The sequence below is a fragment of the Callithrix jacchus genome, chromosome 7 (genome assembly GCF_049354715.1).
Source record: "Callithrix jacchus isolate 240 chromosome 7, calJac240_pri, whole genome shotgun sequence".
Classification (NCBI taxonomy): domain Eukaryota; kingdom Metazoa; phylum Chordata; class Mammalia; order Primates; family Cebidae; genus Callithrix; species Callithrix jacchus.
The window spans coordinates 120978800-120995181 of NC_133508.1; the positions used below are offsets into that span (position 1 = coordinate 120978800).

At 37.5% G+C, this 16382-nt stretch overlaps 1 long non-coding RNA gene across 1 annotated transcript in view; it reads left to right on the forward strand.

Annotated features, from left to right (window-relative positions):
* Nucleotides 1–12105: 12105 nt before the first annotated feature.
* The window catches only part of LOC128928203 (uncharacterized), a 49395-nt gene continuing 45118 nt past the window's right edge, over nt 12106–16382 (forward strand). Inside the window, exon 1 of the long non-coding RNA XR_008473007.2 lies at nt 12106–12206. This is a non-coding gene — a long non-coding RNA (uncharacterized LOC128928203). The remainder of the gene's footprint in view (nt 12207–16382) is intronic.

The following is a 16382-nucleotide window of genomic DNA, read 5'->3' on the forward strand; positions in this document are numbered from 1 at the left end:
ATGTGAAGTGTTTTTAAAATGAAATCTGCACTTAAATGCCAATATCCTCTCCTTCTGCCTTCTCACTTTATGACACTAACATAGGATCTCATTCACCAAGCCAATTGAAATTTTAATAAAAGAAAGCAGGAGTTTCTAATAAACTCCTGCAGTGAGCTGATAATACCAAACATCTTTAGCAGCATGGTGTTTTTTTATTATTATTTTAGCTGTATATTAATATGCTAGTATTTGTAAACTCCCCAGTGCCGCTAGATTTATTTCAGAAGCCATCACTATATTCTTCTATTGTGAAAAGTTTATCTGACAAAGGAAAACTCTTTTTTGGTGGTTTTCCACCCAACAACTACTTGACAGGAAAATATACAGACGAATATATCATGACTACATGTCTAGTCATGAAAGGGCTCTAGCAACTGATTTGACTTATTGTGGTGCCAGTTCTAGGCTAGCTAGGAAAACAGGCATAATCCACAACTGCAGAAGAGGCATGATTTGGGCTTTTGTTGAGAATTTAGCATGATATACTGACATATACCTCTCATCACTATACCTGCTTGCTAGCTTTACCTTCTATTCCATCCCCTCAACACCTCTACCCTCTAGATCCCCACCCCAACTTTCCAACTAAAGGACCACCACTCCTCTCTAAGCAATAGGGACTGTGGCTACATAGCTTTCACTTAAAAATAATACACAAGGATCCATGTTCACCATGTAGTTTGGAGTGTGCAATTCAAATAAACCCAAGGGGTATATTCTTTCATGGCCCTGGGTGTGATGTGGAACTGCTACTGTCACTCATAAGAGAACTTCAACATGCATTGTATGTAATAAGCCTTAACATTTAGACTGTGTTTATCATGCAGCAGGTGCTGTTCTAGACACTTACACATGTGAACCGAGTTGACCCTTGCTACAGCTCTGTGCGGCAGATACTCTTATTATCTCTACTACATATACTAAAACTATGATTCAGGAGAGTAACTTGCCAATGTCATGCAGCTAGACATGGCTGTACCAGTTGCGAACTCAAGGTGTCTAGCTGGAGTTGGGCTATTCATCACTCTGCCTCTGTAAACATTGTTAGATTAAGACTTAAACTGTCTCAGCAATTAGTCTTCACTGGGGCTGCTCTTCTGGAGGACACCCATTCCACTGCTTTTTCCCCGCTTATGCTTTGAGTAAGCAGGACACCTCTGGTTTTCTTAATCTTAGATTCAGCAAGGAAAACAAATCCTGTCATCCTTCATCAGTACTGCACCTTCAATCTAATTCGGCAAAAACAGTCAAGAAACATTTTTGTTGGTATTCTGGACACAAAGTAGAAAGGAAGGCAAGAACAATCCAAGCTGTTCTGGCCCTTTCAAACCTTTGTGAGACTTAGGACAAAGCTCAAAAGATGCTTGACTTGACAAGTATGGGATTCTGACACAAAACTTTTTAAAAGCACCCTTTCTGCCAGGCAGACAGAGCCAGAATACAAGGTGTGGTGAAAACACTGCCATTTGCAGTAAGCATCCTACACATGTATCACTCTAACCATGATGAACCCCGTGGTCAGACCTGGAGAGCCCTGCTGGCAAGAGTGCACATTTTAGGAAAGGAGAACTTTGCTTCTTTCAGAGCCCAGATATTGAATCAGCTCAACAAGGCAATGGCAGCAGCCGGGGCTGAAGTTGGGAGACAGTTTAAGCAGATGTACAAAACGCATCAACGCTGACCCAAAAAATCACAAGTTTACTTTATTCTCCAAATTTCCCATCTTTGTCCTAAGTCCAAGTATTGGTTTTGAGTAGGCAGCCACACAGGGCAGTACCATTTCGTATCGGGAATTGCAGCTTAGATGAGCTGACATTAGGTTACTGTCCAGTATAGCTCACGATATTCAGTGACATATTGTTCACTAGGTGTTTGGGAATTGCTTTCAACAGGCAGACCTCTAGAAGCTATAGGCACATTTGGAAAAAAAAAAAAAAGTAGCATTTGGTGATAGAAATACCATATATCTTTGTTTAGAAGTAGTGGCGTCTATTAAATTTAATTACTTCCCCTGTGGTTTTAAATCAAGGGCAGCTTCTGTTAAATTTAATTACTTTCCCCTGCGGTTTACATGGCAAAGGTGTCATTGCTACTTTCAGAGTGCTTCTGGCCAAAGTGAAAGCTCGGATATGATTTGCTCCATTATACCAATGCCTTCCTTCATAATTTGGCCTTTTCCCTCTATCCAATAGCACATTTATATGGACATTTTATTCATGAAATCTGCCCTCCGTATCTTGAAAATTATTCAATTAGTAGCATGTGATTGACAACTGAAATCTGAAGAAAAAAAGGAATTTTGATAAATTGCAACACAAAGATACTCTCGATTTATTTCAAACTTTACTGTGCAAATGTTTGTGTAGCACACCAGCACTTTAGAGGTATTATTACGCATATTCTACTTAAAGGTGCACTTTCTTAAATTTTCTGAATGGCGTAGTTATTATCATTTTTATTTTATTAGTTATGTGCCCAAGCTAACAATTTTTACTCCTAATTATGTTGACACCAATTCCGATTGCTCTTCTGCCCCCTAACTGTCAAAGTTCACATTCAAGTGTAGCTACCTAACGTTTCCCTTGACTGATTTGTCATTGGAATGTATTCACAGAAGTAGATTCCTAAAGTTTGCTTCTCTCAAGATGAAATGGATCTTCATTAACATTCTGAAAATGAAATGCAGCTTCATAAAAAAAATAAGGCAGCTTTCAGACCATTTTAGAATTTCAGAGAAATTTTGCATTATCTTTCCCATGATTCTATGCTGATGTCAGGCTGTATTTCAACTGAAATGACAATGAAATCATTTCAATTCCATGCAATGTGCAAAAAAACAGTCAATTTTTCACTTGGCAAGCTGAAGTCTAAAGTAATTAAGCACTGCTGTGTGGGAGGCAGCTTCCTGCTCTGAAGTCAGCCTGAGATAATTACCATATTAAAGTCAAAACATCATGTGCCGCACTGATAGATAGATGGATGGAGAGATTGGGCATCTATTAAATGATCCATTTTGTTATGCTTCCTGGGAAATGTGCCATTGATGCCAATTAAGAAATATATATTCCAAGTGAGTATTTCTAAGTAGAAAAACTTCTATCCAGTAAATTGAATTTATTATTTACTGATCATGAAGTACTTAAAGTCATAAAATCTAGATAGAGAGCAACCTATGAGGAGAATTACATGCTCTGACTCGGTTTACAAACCCCTCATTACCTAATTGCCATGTTAGCATAAAGTTCTTCATAACATTTCTCGCCAAGGTCCTAAGCTATTTCTGTCATGAAAACTCTAGTTGGAATAATAAACGTGATACTGCAGGTAAAATGTAAGCATTGAGACATTTCAAAGCCACGAATAGGTTAAGTGAAAATTTGTTTTTATGTGTTTAAAAAAAGGTAAATGAAATACACTTCAAAGAATCTTTCTTAGATATCAAAAAGGAAATGATCCCCCAAATATCGAAGTTGGATAAGCAATTTAGCAACACAATTTAGTTGAATGTACTGTGGCAAGATGAAATTATACTAAAACATTCCTAGCAACCTCATTTATTAAAAGTTGATAATTTATTAATATTCTTTTTCTTGTCACCAAGCATATGGTATTATTTATGCTTTCATAAAGATACCTGGTTAAGAATAAACTAATGAAACAATTTGGTCTGTGGTTTCAGTAAAACAGTTTATTTTAGTGCAAATATTAGTAAAAAACAAATAATATACTGGCTCTGTGAAAGGAGAAGGCATCTCCAAGTGAGGTTATTTTTATTTGAGTGAAGAAGAATAGGCACCTCTATGTCTGCAGTGAAGGTTATGTTTGATCTTCTCTAACTACTTTCTATGGGATTTATTCACCACTATTTCCACTAACTTAATGATACCATAAAAAATGGGGAACTAAGCAATATCCCTTTAAAATCAGAAACAATAACTTCAGAAGATGAAAACTAATATTTTTCTTGTTGGCAAAAAGAAGATTTTAAAATTTAAAAATCTTCACTTATAAAGATTAAATGATAATTAGTTTCTCAAGGAGGTAATCTAGAGAATCAATAGGCTGCCTTAATATCATATTCCATCCATGCCCCCTGGCACATCACTTGATCAGGGGTCCCAGTGAGTCAGGCAGTCATTTGAGCCTGGCTGGCATTGCTAAATTCCAGATTGTTCTGAAAGACAGTCTCGGTCAGGCCTTTGGTTTTGTGTATGTTTCAAGAGAAATCACAAAATGAATGCTATTTTAAATTACCTTGTGTAGGAGAAAAGGAAAAACAGTGCTTGTCTCTGTGACCTGGGATTCAACAGAGAAGTTCGCTACCTGACTTAGGATCCTTTTTCCATTTCTAGCAATATAATTTTCTTGTAGATTAACAGAGAAACAGAGAAAAAATAATCAAAATGGTGAGTAGGAAGGAGGCAATATTTTCTTTGATATGCTGTGTGATATAGATACAGATATACTCACACATGCACACACACAGTAAAAGCCTTCCATTTGAAGCCCAGGGGGGAAATCATCTAATTAATACTTTTGTTTTATTTTGTTCTTCACAGGAGTTAACACTTCCTAGTGGTGGACCATGAAATTTTATGTTGTTCCTACTTTGCTTGATATTTTCAAAAATGAAGATATACTGCTTTCATAGTTGGAAAAATAAACTCCAATTTCAAAACATTTCTAAAAATTCAGTAAGAAATATTTAGTCATTTTATAACACATTCCCGAACAAAATGAAGCTGGGAGACCCCAGGGTGGGAAAGACTGCTTTGTAATAGCTGATCCTGATTACAAAAGAGAAGGAGGCATGCAAAAAAGTATCATCAGTGTCAGCCAGCCTTCCAGAGTGTGAAGCCAGCCCAGACCAACTGAAGAGCACTAATAATCTTAACTCTGGGGTGCATTTGGTCACTTGTGTTCCATTCTGTAGATAGAAATCAGCAACTGGATTTAGAATTGACTACACGGTAGGCATTTGGTTTGATGACTAGAGCTCTGGTCTGGGAGCAAGAAGATCTAGTTTTCTGTCTCTGCCTGTGTCACTGACTCACTTTGTGAATTGGTACAGTTTAGAATTTCGTTCTTCCCTTTTTCTCCATCTGTAAAATGGAGACAGTAATATGCCCAGCAGGACCCTTTACCAAAGCAGAAGAATTAGCAAATAGTCGGAGAAGACTACTGTGCATTCAGAGCATGATTACTTTGGGGAAAATTTCAGTTCTTCACTGTGAATGTTAGCATCATTTTCAGCTGCCCAAATCCAGGTGCCATTTAGAGAATTCAGCTTCAAACACAGCATTTATTTTCTGCCCTTTAAATGTCCATAGTTTTGAGGTTTTTCTCACCATATTAACTGCAACAGTGAAATTAGGTTGTTCAGCTTCAGTTTATAGTCCATTACATTCTTTAATTTCTGTGTTGAGAGAGGATGAGTTTTAGTCTGCGCTCACAGTGTTTCAGAAAAATAACAGATAAAATGGGCTTGCATTTGAAACATTTAAACTTCATAAAAAATCTGGCTTTACCTATTGCACTGTGGAATAGTGTGGATATAAACAGCATAATAATTTACATGAAAACTGTTTAAGCTTTTCTAAGGGCCTCCCAAATCTCATCCTCACCCGCAACACACTTTTGTATAACCAAAACTGACTTTAAGCTACATGCCAACGTCTATTTTGATATATTTTGATTATGTATTGGAGAGCACATTTTTAAGATAGTTCTCCCAACATGCCAAGAAATGAAATAGATTAATTCTATCTCAAACTTCTAAATCAAATAAACAAGACATCAATGCATGTAACCTTTCATTCACACTTCATCCACCACCTCATTCTTTACTCTCTTGCAATTCACCCATGGTAATCTTCCTTCTCTCAACAAATGTCATATTCAGTAACTCAATCATACATCTTAATCAAAAGCAATAAGTGTAGCACCCGACATGAAAGAACACCTACATAAACATAGTCTTTTGTGCCTTCAAGTCTCTCTCACACTGACACTGTTAACACAAGACAGCACTTCTCATCACTGGAAACACACCCCTGAATTTATTAAGTGCTCAACACTTTCTCTGGAAATGCTGGAACGACAGCTAGCAGCGGTGTCATCTGATTTTAAAGCAGACTGGCACTAAAAAGTTTAGAGTTCAGAATTAAGAGGAGATAAGAGAGTGCTTCTTTTATTACTAAAATTGTTCCCCCAAGTTACTAGACCAATTACCTGACCCTTAAATATTATTTTTACATGTAATTTGTCTAATTGCTCCTGGCAACTAGGGCAATAAAATGGACTCTCTTCTGTCTTCAGATTTCACACCAAGACAAAGAAACTAGATTTTCTGATGGGATGTGCTAATGGATTTTTATCCAATGGAGTTTCCTGTCATTTTCATCAGTGTCATCATCACCTTGGAGAGTTTGATTATTTTCACTGTGTGCCTGGATAGAGTAAGCAATACAGCCACCCTCTTCTCTCTCATAGTTTTATGACTTCATTTGCTTCCTAATGTAGTACTAATATTACCCTGGTTTGACCTTTATATTTAAGAAGGTACTGATAGAGGAATGAAGACTAGCATTTCTTGACCCCCTTAGTACAAAGCAGCTACATTGCTAGATGCCTTCACATCGTTTATGTCAATTAATTCTCACAACACTATTAGGCCAGTATTATCTCTCTCCATTTTTACAATGAAGAAAACTGAGACTCAGAGTTAAGCAAGCTACATCACAAACTAAAAAATGAGAGTGCCAGGCTGAATTACATATAGTGGGTTCTCAGTAAATATTTGTTAGCGAACATATGAATCCATATCTAAATATGCTCTACTTTATGCCAGACTGAGATTCCATAAGTATAGGATTTAGAAAAACGGGATTTTAAACTCTAAGCTCCTCAGGTCTTTGTGTTTTAGTTTCGGCACACAGTGTCACACCAAATTATCTTCCATAAGCCAAAAGTCAGATACTATTTATCCCCATTGTACAGACAAGGAAATTGAGATCAAGAGAAATTATGTGCATATAGCTAGTAAATGCCAGTACCAGTGTCACACTTAGACTATCTCTTAGACTCGTATTTGAAAACAAACGAGGAAAAATAGACAGGATACTATTAACCGATAACTCTACTATTGGAAAGAAAAGTAATATTTGAAATGATTCTGTATAATTTTTTTCTAGTCTGTGTCTCTCATGGTGGTGACTACTGGCGAGCATACATGCTGAATGCAGAGTCAGAAGATGTGGGTTCTAGTCCTGGTTGTGCTGACTCAGTCTTCTTATATAACAAATGGGGATTAAAGGATCCGCTTTCATTTTGGCTTACCAATGAATTTCTTGCTTTAGTATCTGGAATATAACAAGTCCTCAACGAGTATTTGTTGAAGAAATAAACAAGATGGATAGATGGATACTTCACTGGCAGTCACATAAAAGTGCTTGATACATATGAAGTTCTGGTTGATCTGAGGAATGATAACTGCAATTCTCTAGGCTCTGGTTCCTCCACCTCCACCCCTATTTATAGAAAGAAGCTCCCTTTTTAAGTTGCTTAACGCTGTACATTTGTGTAATTTCTCTATTAATAGTTCATTTGGGTTGATTTTTACACTAGTCCTTACTACACTTTAATCCAATAATGGTCTTCACAAAGATTTAGGTCAAGGGTCAGCACATTTTTTCTGTAAAGAGCTCAACAGTAAATATTTTAGTCTTGTGGGTCATACAGTCTCTGTCAAAACTACTCAACTCTGCTGTTGTCGCACAAAATTAGCCAGACAATACGTAAGTGAATAAGCTTAACTGTGTACCAACTAAACTTTATAAATGGCAGGCAAATCTGGCCCACAGGCTGCATAGTTTGCCAAGCCCTGATCTAGTATGCAAATGACCACCAGGGACTGGCATATCTTCATAGTCATTATGTTATTTCAAGTGCTTTGTACATAATAACTGCATGATGCCACTTTGCTGAACTAAAATAACTGTTTTTAGTTGAGCTAGGTGCTATATTATGCATCCTAGAGAATAGAAAGTAAAAGAAGATGGTGGACTCAATAGCATACCCATTTGAGAAGAGCTGACCAAGCACACACCCAGGAGGGCTAATTGGTCCACTGTAGTCTGTTAACAGTGCTAGCACCCAGCAATAGAAGGTGTTATTCCTTTTCAGTTTGTGGGCACATTCCTTAATATAAAACATATTTAAGTTTCCACAATAATGAACTATGAGCTATAATATCACACCAATGACAAAATGAAAAGAAGGATACATGAGTGATCCTTGTCAAGTCAATCATATCAAGGAAAGCTTTTATCAGGAGCTGGTTTTCGAGAGACAGCAAAACAGTAAAGGTGGAGAGAAAAGAAAAGGCAGCCCAGGCGGGATGAAGAACACATACATTGCATAGAACAAAGCAAGTAAAAGACAAGTTGATTAGCTCACATGAAACGATCATGTTAGTGAATAACAAGAAAAAATGACAAAGACTTGCACAAGACCTTGTTCACTCAGTCACTCCTATTGTTGTACAAATTATTAACCTGAGAACAGGAACTGTAGGGTGGCCAAAAGTTCTCAAAAATGACTCCCATGGAAAGATATGATTTGAGGTAATGGGTCCAACTACGTACCTCTGCCGGAAATGAATTTTATTATGCAACAGGTAGTAGATTAATAGCAACGAATGAGTTAAACTCATAAAGAACATTCAGGTTGTTAAACAATAGCTTTAGACAACCAAAATTCCTTAAGCAAAATTCTATTTAAGCAGAGGAATAGCCCAAGCATAAGACTCAAGCACAACAAGGATTTCCTAGACCCGTCAGCGATGCTGAATTACTCGTATTCCATAGTCCACACTGGCTGGTCACATGGCTGCCCCTTGCATAGTCTCAAACTGACAGTACTTGTAACAGGCAAAACTATCAAAATGCAGCTGGCTTCAGTAGGCAGGTAAAGTTCAGTAGCCGAATCTCTTTTCTTATTTTTCCTTTTATTGAAAGAAAAGTTCATTTTACAGCATATGGGAAAATAGCAAACCCACATGCTGCCTACTTGGAAAACCCTCCTGTTTGCCCTGGGGTTAGAGTTTTGCCCTTTCCTCATGAAAAGCTATTCTCACTGCTGGGAATACTCAAATGTCTCTCAGGTCAAGGTAATACATAGGGCTCAGAGATGAGGACTCTCTTTATCATTCATCCTTGAAAAACAAGTGTTAGGATAGGAGGTGGGAAAAGACCTTGGTTCCCAAATTCATTTCAGAATTTGTTAGTTAAAAGAGAACTTTGGTTTCTGGGGACTGCCTTGAGAAATACACCTTTTATTTTCCCAGCAACCCAAGTTGGCTGTGGTTCCAGTTTTGTGGAGTCTCTGACTTTGGCTAATTCAAACGATAAAATGAAGAAAGCCTTTATCTGTTGAAATTAAAATTCAAAAACAAAGCAAAGAAACAAAAACAAATGGACAATAGCAAGCCATAGAATTTTATGTGGCAATGAATTATCTCCAAGATTCTCTGTGGTCCCACAATCTACCACCCATACTGCAGCTTTAAAAACCAAAGTAACCCATTATCTAGAATGCTTGAACAAGTAGATTGAAAACACTTCTCAGACTGGCATTAATTACAATTAGTAAATTGCTTCATTTCTTCAGAAACACCAGCCTTTTACTGGCCTTTTACTGGAAGTCCTTGATGGAATTTCTTTTTGCTGGGAAACAGAGAAGCAAGTGCTTCAACTGGACAAGGGCACCAAGAGGAAGCATTGAGTCTCTCATCTCTCGTACAAGATCTGCAGCGTGCATTCTTGAAGACAGAGTGACATCTAAAGGGATTTTGAAATAGCCAGGGCTGCTATATGGCAGCCAAACTGACAAAGTCAAGGGCATGTCATATTTTGGAAAACTGATGAGTTTTCCGGTTTCCTGTGCTTGATTGTCCCAAGTAACCATGAAAAGAGGATCAAATTCCGATTTTAATGACATGCCTCAGGGTGCCCTCAGGACAACTGCCATTTTTATCTTAGATTCTGCAGGTCCTCGGTGAACAAAAGGGGGGAAAATCAGCTTTGAATAGATTCCTTACGCTCTTGTCAAAAGTAATCCAACTCTGAATATCTATATCCCAAAATATCATCACGCGGGCAGCTTTTATTAACCTGAAGAATTAATAGAGCAGAATATTTAAAATGGGGTTTCAGTTATTGATTCTCCAATTAGATCTTGTGTTCCCTAGGTGCTGTGTAGAATAATGGTTTTTGCTCAGTCTCCTGCACCCGCTAGCTCGCTCTTGCTCTCTCTCTTTCTCTCGGTGTCTCTCTGTTTCTCATAAGCACGCATGCTTTGAATACACATGTGGTGCATAATGACCAGATTTGGGAGGCGAGGCTGCATTTGTGGATTCTGATTATGCTTTTGAAAAATACCCTCGGTCCCCAAATTTAGTCTTTTCCAAGCTTATAATCCCCATTCTGTTTCGTTCTACACAAAATAATTTTTATTTTGGAGTTGACTATCATAATATGTGGCAGCTTAGCCAGAGAGCAGGGCCTGTGTGCTTGTTAACAGCACCCTGATGTTAACAATGAACTAATTACTTTTACTACTGATGCGCTCTGGGGCATTATTTTCTTTCTGTACACTTTCCTACTGAACTATTGTCATTACTCAATCAGAGAGGACTGAGGAAAGCAAAAGCGAAAAAAGAAAAAAGGCAAATGCATTTTCCTCCACAGGGCTGAAGCCAGAGTCCCATATCCTAGGACCTGTTTTTCTCCGCTTTAATTGTGCATTCCTTGGGAGGTGGGAATCCTTATGATGCATTTTTACTTATTTATGAAAAATAGTATAAAATCATGCAAGGCTCCTGGGATACTCTATCACATTTATAACCATGATGCCCCAGTGAACTGTCTAAGCACAGATCAGCTGCAGACGGAGAAGTTAACTCTTTCTTCTTTACAGAAGCTGTGTCAAAGTGGTAAAACAGTTTGTGGTGCATTTCCTTTTCGGTAAAAGTGCCTCTGGAAAAGAGAAGTATGCATATTTCTCCATTTGCACAATAGTATTTCTAGTTTACTAGAGTTGGGGGGCATGAAAGGGAGGGGAGCAATGAGAAAGGACCACATTAGCCCAGAGAAAGCTATGATAAGAGAACATTTACAGTGGGATATCATTTGCAGCGAAAGTGTTATTTTGCCTGAAGATAGAATTTGTTCACGCAACTGATTTTCTGTGATTGTTTTCATATAAAACACCCACCCTAGACCCATTCACACATCTACCCAAACAACAATATTTCACTTTCATGTCAAAAGAAGTTGGCATAGAAAATTCAGAACAAAACACGGAACCTGAGGCATTGAAACAATAAATAATGACAGGACCTTTCAGCTACTCCTAATAAAGGAGATTACAGCAACATGTAACACAAGATGTACGCTAATAAAACAAGTGGTGAAAAATAATAAATTGACTCCCCGAATAATAAACACATATCTTTACATTTCCATTAGTCTTCTGCCCATGCCATCTTTTTTTCCCAACACTTACAAATATATTGCAACCATAGAAATATGTTGATTATCAAGCCAGAGTTTTCTTGAAAATATGACTATTTGGGTTGCTGTTTTAAAATAAGTTATCTTTGTCATGCAACAACTTTTCATTGAAAGCTATTTCAATCAGAGCAAGAATCAATCATTGTATGTTCAGATGCTGCTCAGTTTCCCAGAGCTGTTAATGCCCACAATCTGCCTCAGAGGGTTGGAATTCTGATAAGAAATGAGAAATGTCAAGGCCAGTAATAATCATCATCATCATCTTTATTAGTTCACCAGTGTTTAGGACCAGAAAGAAATCTTCCTATTAATAATGCATTTTGAACTCCATTGCTAAAATGTTTCTTTAAGTGTGAGTCAGATACTCATTTTGATTCTTTTGTTCTTCCAATAGTTGCTTTCACACTAAGATGTTGCACGTTTAGCTGTTTTCCTGGAGAAGAGAAACTACGCTAATAGAATAGGTCTTTGTTCCTGGTGTTTCTTTCCCGGAGTTGAGCAACAGCAACATGAAAAGAAACAGTAGAAGTGGGGAAGCAGAGGGATGGCATCCTTCGGCTAGTATGCTGTATTCTCTTCACCACACAATTTGTAAGTCTGGTTTAGTTCTTGTTCTGATGTAAAACTGTAATTTTATATTGCAATATCAGAATTTTGTGAAGTTCTTTCTTTTTCTAAAGTAAACATCTTGAAGGTAGGACTTATAAATGAACACAACAGTAAGCGATGAAAATTGTATCAGAATAAATCTAACAAGGATTATGCAAAACTATAATACGTAGGCATCTTTCAATAGCTTCAGCTAGAATTGTAAACTAAAATGTGGCCAGTGCATAGATCAAGTGGAAGAACAAAAACCCAAAATTTAAAAGCAAACCATTATTAAAAATATGTTGACTTTCTATTTTTAAGAGGTAAAAAGTATATGATTAGAAAACAGATAATTTAAGGATTCTATAGTGTATTTCATCAAGAGAAGGAGAGAGAAAGAGGAGTGACAGCAAGAGCATTTGGGAGGGTGAGGCTTTCAATTCTTCCCAAACTACAATTTTATTATTTAGGCAGACCTCTGTGGATTTTTGCCTCTGTTAAATAGATGATGGACTTGATTTAGATGTAATTTTTTTATCTTGTTAAGAATTAAATAAGGCTTGGACAATGCAAAAATATTTGAATACTTTTCTCAAAGATTTTCTCAGGAGTTCTTTTACAAGTGTTTGTGAATTATTCAGCTGAAAATCTGGACTTTCTATTCATGAAATGAGGCTTTTGTTAATATTAAAATAATTAATAATCTGAAATATTCCCATTTATCCCATATAATAATTTCTAAATTGTTTATGATTTAGGAAAAATTGGTATAAAGCCCACAATCAAGAGAAGAACTAAGTAATTATCTAAATAGGCTTAATTTTGAGTCTTACATGGCCAAGACCAGTGTCCTGTGCACTATTTTCTCCTCAAAAGGATAATGGTTGTTAATAATGAGTAAAAGATAGTATTTAAGAAGGGTGTTTTGAACAATCTGAGATCAGTTTAAGTTCTCATAAAAGGAATGATTCAGACATTGATGAATTCCATCCCAGCCATTCCCACATATTCAGCTACATCTTGAAGATAAATATAAGATGTAATTACAATGTTGGCTGAGCTTAGCTGAAACTTACTCTCTGGAATAGCCAATAACTTCCACTTCTTATAGTATAAAAGTCCCATCCCCTAAAAGGAGGGTGTCTTTTTCTAGTTCTAATTTTAACTTGAAAAATGACATCTCAGGAAACATAATATTGCTTTTAAGTGTAAGAACAATTAAAATGATACATAATATATTCAGCTCATAGCAAAGTTATCATTGAGACAACTTCTAAGATATGAAAATATATTTCATAAAGCTTAAGCTTGGTTTTGTCAGAAGAGCAGTACCAAAAAAATAGCAAGCTGATTATATAACTTGTGAGAGGAAAGAGAGAGGCATTTGCAAACAAGTGAAGGAAGGAAAAAATAAATCTAAATACCATTTTTATGAAATTTATAAAGAAATGAATTACACCAGAACAAGAGTCGATGTTTCCAGCCAATGAGTAATCAAAAAAAAAAAAAAAGCAGCAGCTTTTTTTGGTAAAAATTAGTGAAGCATGCAAGTTATTGATAAGTACTGTACTTGGAATTCCCTGGCACCTTCTCCTGAAGCATCACCCTGGTCCACTTTATTTCATCTCATGGCTATGAAGTAAGAAGAGCCATTTTCCTTAGCACAGTTTTACAGAATAACGAAGCTGAAAAATATATTTAATTCTCCCAATTGTCTTAACATCATGTTGGCCCTTTAATTCTCTTCTTTCTTTTTTAGACCCCAAAGCCCCACTTAGCATATAATATACAGTAGGTGTTTTCTAAGTGCCTATTAAATAGAAAACAATTTAATAACTTAACTGTATACGCAAAGGTATGCTTTAAAAAAAAAAGAGTTCTTGGGCCGGGCGCGGTGGCTCAAGCCTGTAATCCCAGCACTTTGGGAGGCCGAGACGGGTGGATCACGAGGTCGAGAGATCGAGACCATCCTGGTCAACATGGTGAAACCGCGTCTCAACTAAAAATACAAAAAATTAGCTGGGCACTGTAGTGTGTGCCTGTAATCCCAGCTACTCGGGAGGCTGAGGCAGGAGAATTGCCTGAACCCAGGAGGCGGAGGTTGCGGTGAGCCAAGATCGCGCCATTGCACTCCAGCCTGGGTAACAAGAGCGAAACTCCGTCTCAAAAAAATAAAAAATAAAAAATAAAAAATAAAAAAATAAAAAAAAGAGTTCTCAAAGCACATTCCAAACTTATGTTATAATTATTATTTTATATATAGACACCACTAGATGTCATAAAACGATCCTGGATTGGCCAGTGTGTTTATTTTCAACAAATATTAGTGACAGGTGTACAGATTCAAGGACAAATATAACACAGATCTAGCCTTCAAGAAATTCATAGTCTAGTGGAGTACAAGACAAAGTCTCTGCAATTATTAAATGAGGTGATAAATGTAAAAGCAGAAACAGCTGCAGGATAGTAGCTCCAAGAAGAGTATTAGCAGGATGGGGTGGGAAGCAGTTCAGAGGCAGCTTCCAAGAAAAGGTCATCCAGGCAACGAGGGAAGGGGAAGACACAGCAAGTGATTCCAGGTGGTGAAGGGGTATCAAGGAACCCCAAGGCTACCTCCAGATTTGATGTTTTACTACAAGGACTTACAGGACTTACCATATATTCAAAGCTATGATTTATTACAGTGCCAGGATACAAAGCAAAATCAACAAAGGGAAGAGGCACATGAGGCAAAGTCCTGGAGAAATCACAACAAACTTCTAAGAGTCCACTCTCTACTAAGTCACACACGACTTGCTTAATTAAAATGAGTTGTGATGACACGTGAAATGCTGACAACCAGGGAAGCTTCTTGGATACTAAAAGTCCAGGAATTTTACTGGGCGGGGCGGGGGGGGGGCGGCTAGTCATATAGGCATCTTTTCCTAATATGTACCAAAATTCCTGACTTTCAGAAGGAAAACAAGTAGTTAGCATAAACCATATTTTAGCATAATGTAGTCACTCTTCCCGGGCCTAGGAATGGTTGGACCTGAAAACCTTCTGAAATCCAAGTCTTCAAATGGTAGCCAAGGGACAACCTTGTAAGCAGGCCTTTCAAAATATATTTTGAAATATATTCAAAATATAGCAGTTAGGCCTGCTATGACAAGTCTTTTCTGCATAAGGATTAACACGAATAACCTCAAACAAGCAAAACACAACTAGAGACATGAGAGGTAGGATGACCTTGTTATCTAAAGTGGCAACCTTAAGAAGTAAAAGGAGGATCAATTAACTATGATTCCAGGACCAGAGATGTAAACCAGAAATGTCCTAGATATATGAACATATGGTTGTGGTAAAATAAAGACAATAGTTTGGTGCTGCTGGTGTTTAGTGTTGCATGAGTTGTGTAAGTCTCAAGAGCTGGCTGAGGCTAGGTGATTGCAGGCTTTGCCTTTAAGAAGTTTGAGCTCTATACATGGGTGGTGAAGAGCTCACGAACAGTTTTTTTTTTTTTTTAAGACAGAGTTTCACTCTTGTTACCCAGGCTGGAGTGCAATGGCGCAATCTCAGCTCACCGCAACCTCTGCCTCCTGGGTTCAGGCAATTCTTCTGCCTCAGCCTCCTGAGTAGCTGGGATTACAGGCACGCACCACCATGCCCAGCTAATTTTTTGTGTTTTTAGTAGAGACAGGGTTTCACCATGTTGACCAGGATGGTCTTGATCTCTTGACCTCGTGATCCACCCGCCTCAGCCTCCCAAAGTGCTGGGATTACAGGCACAAGCCACCGCGCCCGGTCCCGTGAACAGTTTTAAGTAGGAAAAGGACAAGGTCAATAGTCATCTGGAAAATCTAATATTTCCATTGATGAGCATCTCAAAAAGGAAACTGCTTCTCTGCTCCCATCAAGTACCATGGGAATATAATGTTGTGATGAAGAGCATAGACCCAAACGCCTACATTCTCATCCTAGCTCTGCCACCTTCTAGCTATATTACTCGGAAAAGTTAATATCCTTTGTGCCAATTTTCTAATTTCTAAAAGTGAATAATAATAGTCAGCAACTTCATAGGATTTTATGTGAGAATTAAATGCGCTACCCATATTTCATTGAATCAAAGGCACTATCAGCTATAAGATATATCAGAAAAAAGAAAAAGACTACCAATAAAATTACGACTTGGTGCTT